We start from the raw sequence: 6,983 nt of genomic DNA, 5'->3' as shown, positions 1-6,983 counted from the left end.
ATGGGACAGCGAAATTCTCGTGTTATTCCGGTAAATGATGGCGCGGTGTACGATCACCATCCCAGTACACCTCCAACACCCGACACCGACAAGGCGGAGCAACACTTCCATCCGTGCGATGAGCCGCCTGTCGATGCCGGTGAGGGAGACGCCCAGAGGAGGGAGGAGGAGGAGCGGAGGGAGGCATGGGGAGAGGAGGAGGAGATGAAGAAGAAGAGGAAAAAGAAGTTCTGGAGGCTGCCCTCTTTCCTCAAAGCTGCCAGAAAACACCTCAAGGTGATCCGACAGAGTCAGACTGAGGTGCAGCTTATTGAGCCACCATCGCCAGTCAGCAGCGCTGATGGTAAATTATATGAATGTGTGACAAAAAAAAAAAAAAAAAAAAAATTATTATGAGTATCCATGAATTGCATATTTTTTTCCTTTGTGCTTTCCTTCAAATGATTTAATTTCACCTTGAAAATAGCCATGTAAAAATGCGTCAAATGCAATAATTTCTTTTTTAATAGATGACATTATGTGCCGCTATGAGCTCGGTGATCGTCTGGGGGTAGGCGGGTTTGGTGTCGTTCATGAAGCGAGTCGTGTGGAGGATGGCCTTAAGGTCAGTACAAATAAATGAAACTTATGCAACTGTTTTTTCTCATCTTTTCACATCCTTTCCACAGTCTTCAGGTTTAATGAGTGGAATTGTATGACCTCTACACACATGTTTTACTTATGTTTTGTTGTTTAGGTGGCATTGAAAGACGTCATGAAGACCCATGACATGGAATACCTAACTATTGTAAGACATCTCACTCACTATTTTCATTTAAAACCTCTAAGATTAGCTTTAATTGCAGACAATTAATGTTTTTTTTTTTTAGTAAACAAACCATTTTTAAACTGTCTGTCTTCTAGCCTGGTCATCCAAACCCCCTACCAGTGGAGATTGCCCTTACACTCTTGGCCAACAAGGGACCCAGCGCACCAGAGATTATAAAGCTGCTGGACTGGCAGGACCAACGGGACAACTATGTCATGGTCCTCGAGTGTCCGTCACCGTGCGAGAACTTAGTCAGTTTCTTGGAGGGCCATGGAGGAAGACTCGAAGAAGGTTTAGTTCGGCACATTCATGCGGCAGGCAACGCGGGCGGCTCACACATGTTGTCGCCGTGGGGTATTCCATGGAGACATAAAGTTGGAAAACTTCATTGTGAGCAAGGACACCCTGCAGGTCAAGTTGATAGACTTTGGGTGTGGGGACCTCATGAGAAAGTCTGCCTACACGACATTGTATGGTATGTATTATCCCTCAAAGCTGACAGAGGAAACGCTTTGTTAATGTAAACTTGCATACGAGATGAAATCTCTTTCCTCCAGGCACCATGGAGTACTACCCTCCTGAGTACAGGGTCAAGGGCAAGTACCATGCGAAGTCTGCAATGTCGTGGTCTCTTGGGGTCATCTTGTTCACAATGCTGTGCGGCCGTTTTCCAACTGACAGTGACCTGCAGAAGACCGAACTAAACCTTTGGTCAGAGCCTGGACTGTCAAAGGGTGAGCTCTTCATCACATAAAAAGAAGTCTGATTCCAATCATCATACAAATGCTCTTTCAGATTTGATCTCACAATAGTGCAGATGTAAAGGCTTCAGGTCATAATGAGATGTTGCTTCCATGTTTCTGCACAGACTGCTGCAGTTTGATCTGTAGTCTGCTCCAGCATAAAACTAAGCGACGACTCGGTCTGGGGAAGATCCTTCAGCACGACTGGTTTCAGGTACTGAGCCTGAGATCAGCCACATTTGCTTTTGTAGTGTGATGTATTTAGGCTAATGCTTTGTTTGGTGTGCTGTTTCAGGTCTCCATATAAGTCGTGGCGAAAAGGAGCTTCGACCCCAGACATTTCCCAGTCTCCTGTCAACTTTGCATCTTGACGGCTGGCAGACAGACTGTTCATTCCTCTGTGAATCCTCTGCATCTTGCGGAGCCGGCAGGCCATGGGTACATCTTATGCTATGGCCATGGGTACATCTTATGCTATGGCCTGAAGCAGCAGTACTTGCGTCTGTCATTACTGCTTGCTTGGGGATGTGTATATATGTATATAGTTTTTTCTCAGAGCCTGCATGGTCTAAAGGTAAGATCTTCATTTAAAAATAAAAAAGACATCTTATTCCAATCACAGTGCATTTGTTCTACCAGAGTAGACCTCACATCTAAATAGTGCAAATGTAAAAGCTTCAGGTCATAATCAGATGTCTTTCCCATGTTTCTGCACAGAATGCTGCTGAACCAGAGGTTCCTGCCATGGACAGCTTAAAGGCATGTAATGGGCTTCCTCGTCTCAGAGCTCCACTGCCCCTGGTTCCTCAGCGGTTTCTCTCATGGCTACCCACAAGTCCAAAGTTTGATGTCCCAGAGGTTCCTTCTACGGTGCTCCAGGTCTCTCAGTCTTGCCGCTCTGGTACCAGAACTTCCTGGAGTGACTACCTGGTCTTCAACTCCTTGTCATGACTGCACGTTCTCAAAAGTTGCCCTGGATAGTGAGGTCCCTGCAAAGTCAGCTGGGTCCCAGAGGTTCTAGCACTGGCCAGTCAGAGAGGTTCATGCCACGGTCCAGTCTCAGATGTTCTTCTCATGGCTGTCTCAGATGCACTGCTCCATGTGATGTAAGCCCCGGGTCCAAGAAGTTTCTGTAATGGCTGCATCTGCTCTTTAAATACTTTTCTCATGTCAGAAAGGAAGAAAAACTGCTTGCATTTTAAACTGGAAAGATTAAAAGGTCTACTTATCGTCTGTGGTTTTCTGTTATTTTCTACATCTTGTATTTTTATTGTGACAGCATCCGTCACTATTTTTCACAGTTGAAATGTTCATATCCTCCAGAAGGTGGCGATAGAAAAGCATCTCTGTGCACCTCCACCAGCCCCGTAATATACTTTAATCAGCTTTATCACATTGTGAATGAAACGCACATGATGTAAGCTAATAATATAATCAGCCATCATTTCGTTCAGGTATTTTATTTTTATCCTAAATGTTTTTTACTCTTCAACTTGGTGTATAGTTAACAAAGACTAAACAAGATAAAATACATTATTTTAATTTAAATAGCCTATATAAACATAATAAATAATTATGCATTTTTCATATATTCACCAGAATAGATATGCATATATTTGACTATTATCAAATTACAATAGTTATAGTGAAACAATATTTCCAGAGTAGTCCATAATATTATTATTTTTCTACACGTTTGTTAGTTTTTTAGATGTTTTCGTCAGGTGAATGTCTTGTGCATTTTTTTAAATAAATTAATAAAATACATAAATAATGGAACAGAAGCAAAGGGTATAAATCATGATGTAACGGTATGTAGCATAACTCATGTAAAAACTGAATAACTGAACGCCCTTTACAAAAACTGCCCACTTTTGTTTATTTTGAGTCTTTCTGCCGTACCGTTTAATTCAAGCGAAACTTCACCGAGTTCTCGTGACAGCCGTTAAGATTTACTGTACATTTACATATGGCGGGGGTGGGTCAGTTTCGTCCAACTAGACTAATTTCATGTTAAGTGATGATTATACATAATTACCATCTGTCCAAACTAAACGTCTCATTTCATTGATAAACACCACAATTTCCACCAAAAACATGTCCACACACAGGGGAGAAGGTTGTCATCAGTTATGAGAGTCAAATGTCCAGTTACACAAATACTTATTTTCTCTAGCAGCTGTTTATATTTTGTTTTCAGTAGGTTAATCGAATTAAACTGTCCGAAATAAGTATAAGGTCTATAGCTGCTGGATGATAAAACAATAAAACCACAGCGTAGAGAAGGCAGGTTATAGGCTATATCAGGGCCAAGTCGTTTTTAATTAATGCAATGTTTTGCGTTTTTATAAAATAATGGTTCTATGCTTTAACATAGCGTTTTGACATTTTTCGTTGTGTAACTGTTTTACTTATATTCTGCTAACAACCTGTTGTTCCAATGGCAGATTCCACCGTAAACATCTCATCCATTACAATGTGATAACCCCGGACATTAAGAGTGAAAAAGTTCAGTAGGTTTTATTTTATTCATTTATAAATTTTTGTCAAGATTTTAAGGTTTGTTTCTACACATGCCCGAGACATTTAAAGTTTGAACACCAGCCGCTTATCTATAAGCTATTATTTTTATTTTAGTTTAGAATATTTTGATAAACACTACCCCCCCCCCCTTCTTTTGTGTGTGTGTGTGGGGGGGGGGGGGGTGTTCAGCTTGAACCTCAAATGCTTATCACATGAATGATCTCGACGCCAGATTGATGCATATTGGATGGAGTTACCTGTGGAGAAGTGTGACAGTGGGAGGGGTTGCCAAGCAGCAGTTCATTCACTGCATGCTCCCCGGACAGGTTAAATACCCCTCCCCTGACGCGCACTCGGGCACTCTCGAGACCAGCAACACTCAGCGGGGCTGATTCGGTGAAACTCATGTTTCTAGAGGGGAGAACGGATTATGAACGCGTTCGGGCAGCAGCCGTCGAGCCAGCAGACCAGTCCTCTCCAGCACCACAACGCGCAGGACATCCTGGACATGACCGTGTACTGCGACACCAGCTTCAGCATGTACCAACAGAACTCCATCACCACCACCATCACGCGCAGAGGCCACCTGCGCATCCTTCCAGCTACGGCCTGGGCGAATACACCTCAGCCACAGCCAACCCTTACCTGTGGATGAACAGCCCGGGCATCACCTCACCCCCTACCTCTCAGGCCCGAACGGAGGCTCTTACATTCAGTCAGGATTTGGGTCGACCAGCGGCAGTTCTTCCTCCTCCCACGGGCTTCGGAGCGCAGATCTCAGCTGGCTATCCATTTCAAGTCAGCAAGAACTTTTCAAGATGGTCAGACCGCCTTATTCCTATTCAGCGCTGATTGCGATGGCTATTCAGAACACGCAGGATAAGAAACTGACGCTCAGTCAGATTTATCAGTATGTGGCGGACAACTTTCTTTTTATAAGAAAAGCAAAGCCGGATGGCAGAACTCAATTAGACACAATCTCTCCTTTGAACGATTGCTTCAAGAAAGTCGCGCGGGATGAGGATGACCCTGGTAAGTTTGAAATGTTCTTTATTCACGGATCAAAAAATCCGACTTCGTTACGCGTGCATGATTATTACGCATTAGATTTCAGTGGTATGCTAACACATCCCCCGTTTTTTTTTTTCTTTAAAGGGAAAGGAAATTATTGGACTTTGGACCCCAACTGCGAGAAAATGTTCGATAACGGCAACTTCAGAAGGAAGAGGAAGAGAAGAGCTGACGCCTAGTAACCTGTCTGTAAAATCCGAGGACGCGCTCAAATTGGCGGACACGGCTAGTCTGATGAGCGCGTCCCCGCAAAGCCTCAAAACTCTCGACCACTAGCGACCCCAAATCGTCCCTTCACCATCCGCAGAGCACAGCCCGTGTTTTAACAACTTTATCGGTAACATGAATTCAATAATGCCTGGAAACAGCAACGGTATCAGAAGCAGAGACGTCAGTTCTGGACACCTGGGAGATTTTACGCACAGCATGTCAGGACATGAAATTGCCCTCCATCATCAGAACAAGCCATCTCAACAGCAACAGACTAAACTACTTCTCAGCATCCATAATAACAGTGGCTTGATCAACTCGCTCTCCAACCATTTCAGTGTCAATAATCTCATATACAGTCGGGAGGGAACGGAAGTTTAGAGTTTGTGAACCTCTAATGTGCTCTGTGAGTACATGGACAATCTGTTCTCACATTAGACTTTATTTCTATACATGTTCACCGCATTCGCACAGTCCATTTTCATTCAGACTGCCTGGTGTTTTGGGATGCATCAGCAAGTGGTTTGCAAAGTGCATCATTTACATGTATTCTGTTATTGTTGCACCAAACTGTGATACTTAACAAGTCCACACATGTCTATTTCCTAGGCCACCATAGAACAAATGTAGATATATTTTATTTAAATGAAATGTTTTTGATTTTTTTTTTAAATAAACATGCATATATCTGAATTGTCTGTAGCATCAGCTTCTGTTTATTTGCTGTTTATATGCATTATGTTTTCCCATTATGTGGCACAACAAACACAAACACCTAGTGCATCTCAGTGTTCCCACGCAATCAGCTGGTGGCCTCATGCACAAGACTGTAACAGCAATTAAGACATGTTTGTATGTTTATGTTTGTTTACAGTAGCTCGCAATTATATATTGTTTGTTTGTGGATGACTGCAATCAAACAGGCAGTTTACTGACAACTTTTAATTAGCTTTTGCACTAAAGTACAGTTTAGTTTTAAACCGAAAGATCGGATTACACTTGAAATTTGAGTTAAAATGGGTTGTTGTGTTCAAAAAAGGCTTTTTGAAACCCTACATTTCAAGGTAATTTAACCAGTGCACATCTTTTCCCCATAACGCTCAACTCCAGCAAACATACCGGGTTGACAATTATTTATCAAAAAGAATTTAAGCTTTAATCCAGCATTTGAATTAATCTGTGCCCCCCGCTGTGTCCTTTCCTAATTGCTTTCTGCAAAAAGCCAGACACATTTAACTCTTTAATGTCCTCATTATCCCTGGGAAGATTTTCAGCCTGTTTATTTACTGTACAAGCTCTGGTGTTGAATGGCAAAGACTCATTTGGGTTATGATGTAAATAGCTTCATACGATCCACTGGTTTATCTAGAGAATTCAACTTTCCTTTCTAACATTAACTCACATCCAGGTTGAGCTGCATGAAACACAGTGAGACAGACATTTTACGCTTGTCTCTTTGCATACAGCTGAGAAGTCATCACAGCTTCATATCTGGAGAGTTCAAAAGTTTTGTGAGCTTTTATCTGAAACTGCTTATTTAATGTGTATCAAAATCCCAGCTGACATAAATATGTTTACAGTAAGTTATGAAAACATTATTTTTAAATGTTCCGAGAACATTTAATATA

The 6,983-nt window shown here is 42.2% G+C and overlaps 2 pseudogenes; both read left to right on the top strand.

The window, feature by feature from the left end:
* LOC113087716 (serine/threonine-protein kinase pim-2-like) lies at window positions 1-1,858 on the top strand (annotated as a pseudogene).
* A 2,646-nt stretch (window positions 1,859-4,504) lies between these two features.
* Window positions 4,505-5,871, top strand: LOC113087718 (forkhead box protein I2-A-like; annotated as a pseudogene).
* Window positions 5,872-6,983: the final 1,112 nt, after the last annotated feature.

This window comes from Carassius auratus, unplaced genomic scaffold (genome assembly GCF_003368295.1).
Source record: "Carassius auratus strain Wakin unplaced genomic scaffold, ASM336829v1 scaf_tig00045149, whole genome shotgun sequence".
NCBI classification, from domain to species: domain Eukaryota; kingdom Metazoa; phylum Chordata; class Actinopteri; order Cypriniformes; family Cyprinidae; genus Carassius; species Carassius auratus.
Note: the sequence above shows the minus strand (reverse complement) of the source record. Positions and strands in the feature narration are given on the sequence as shown.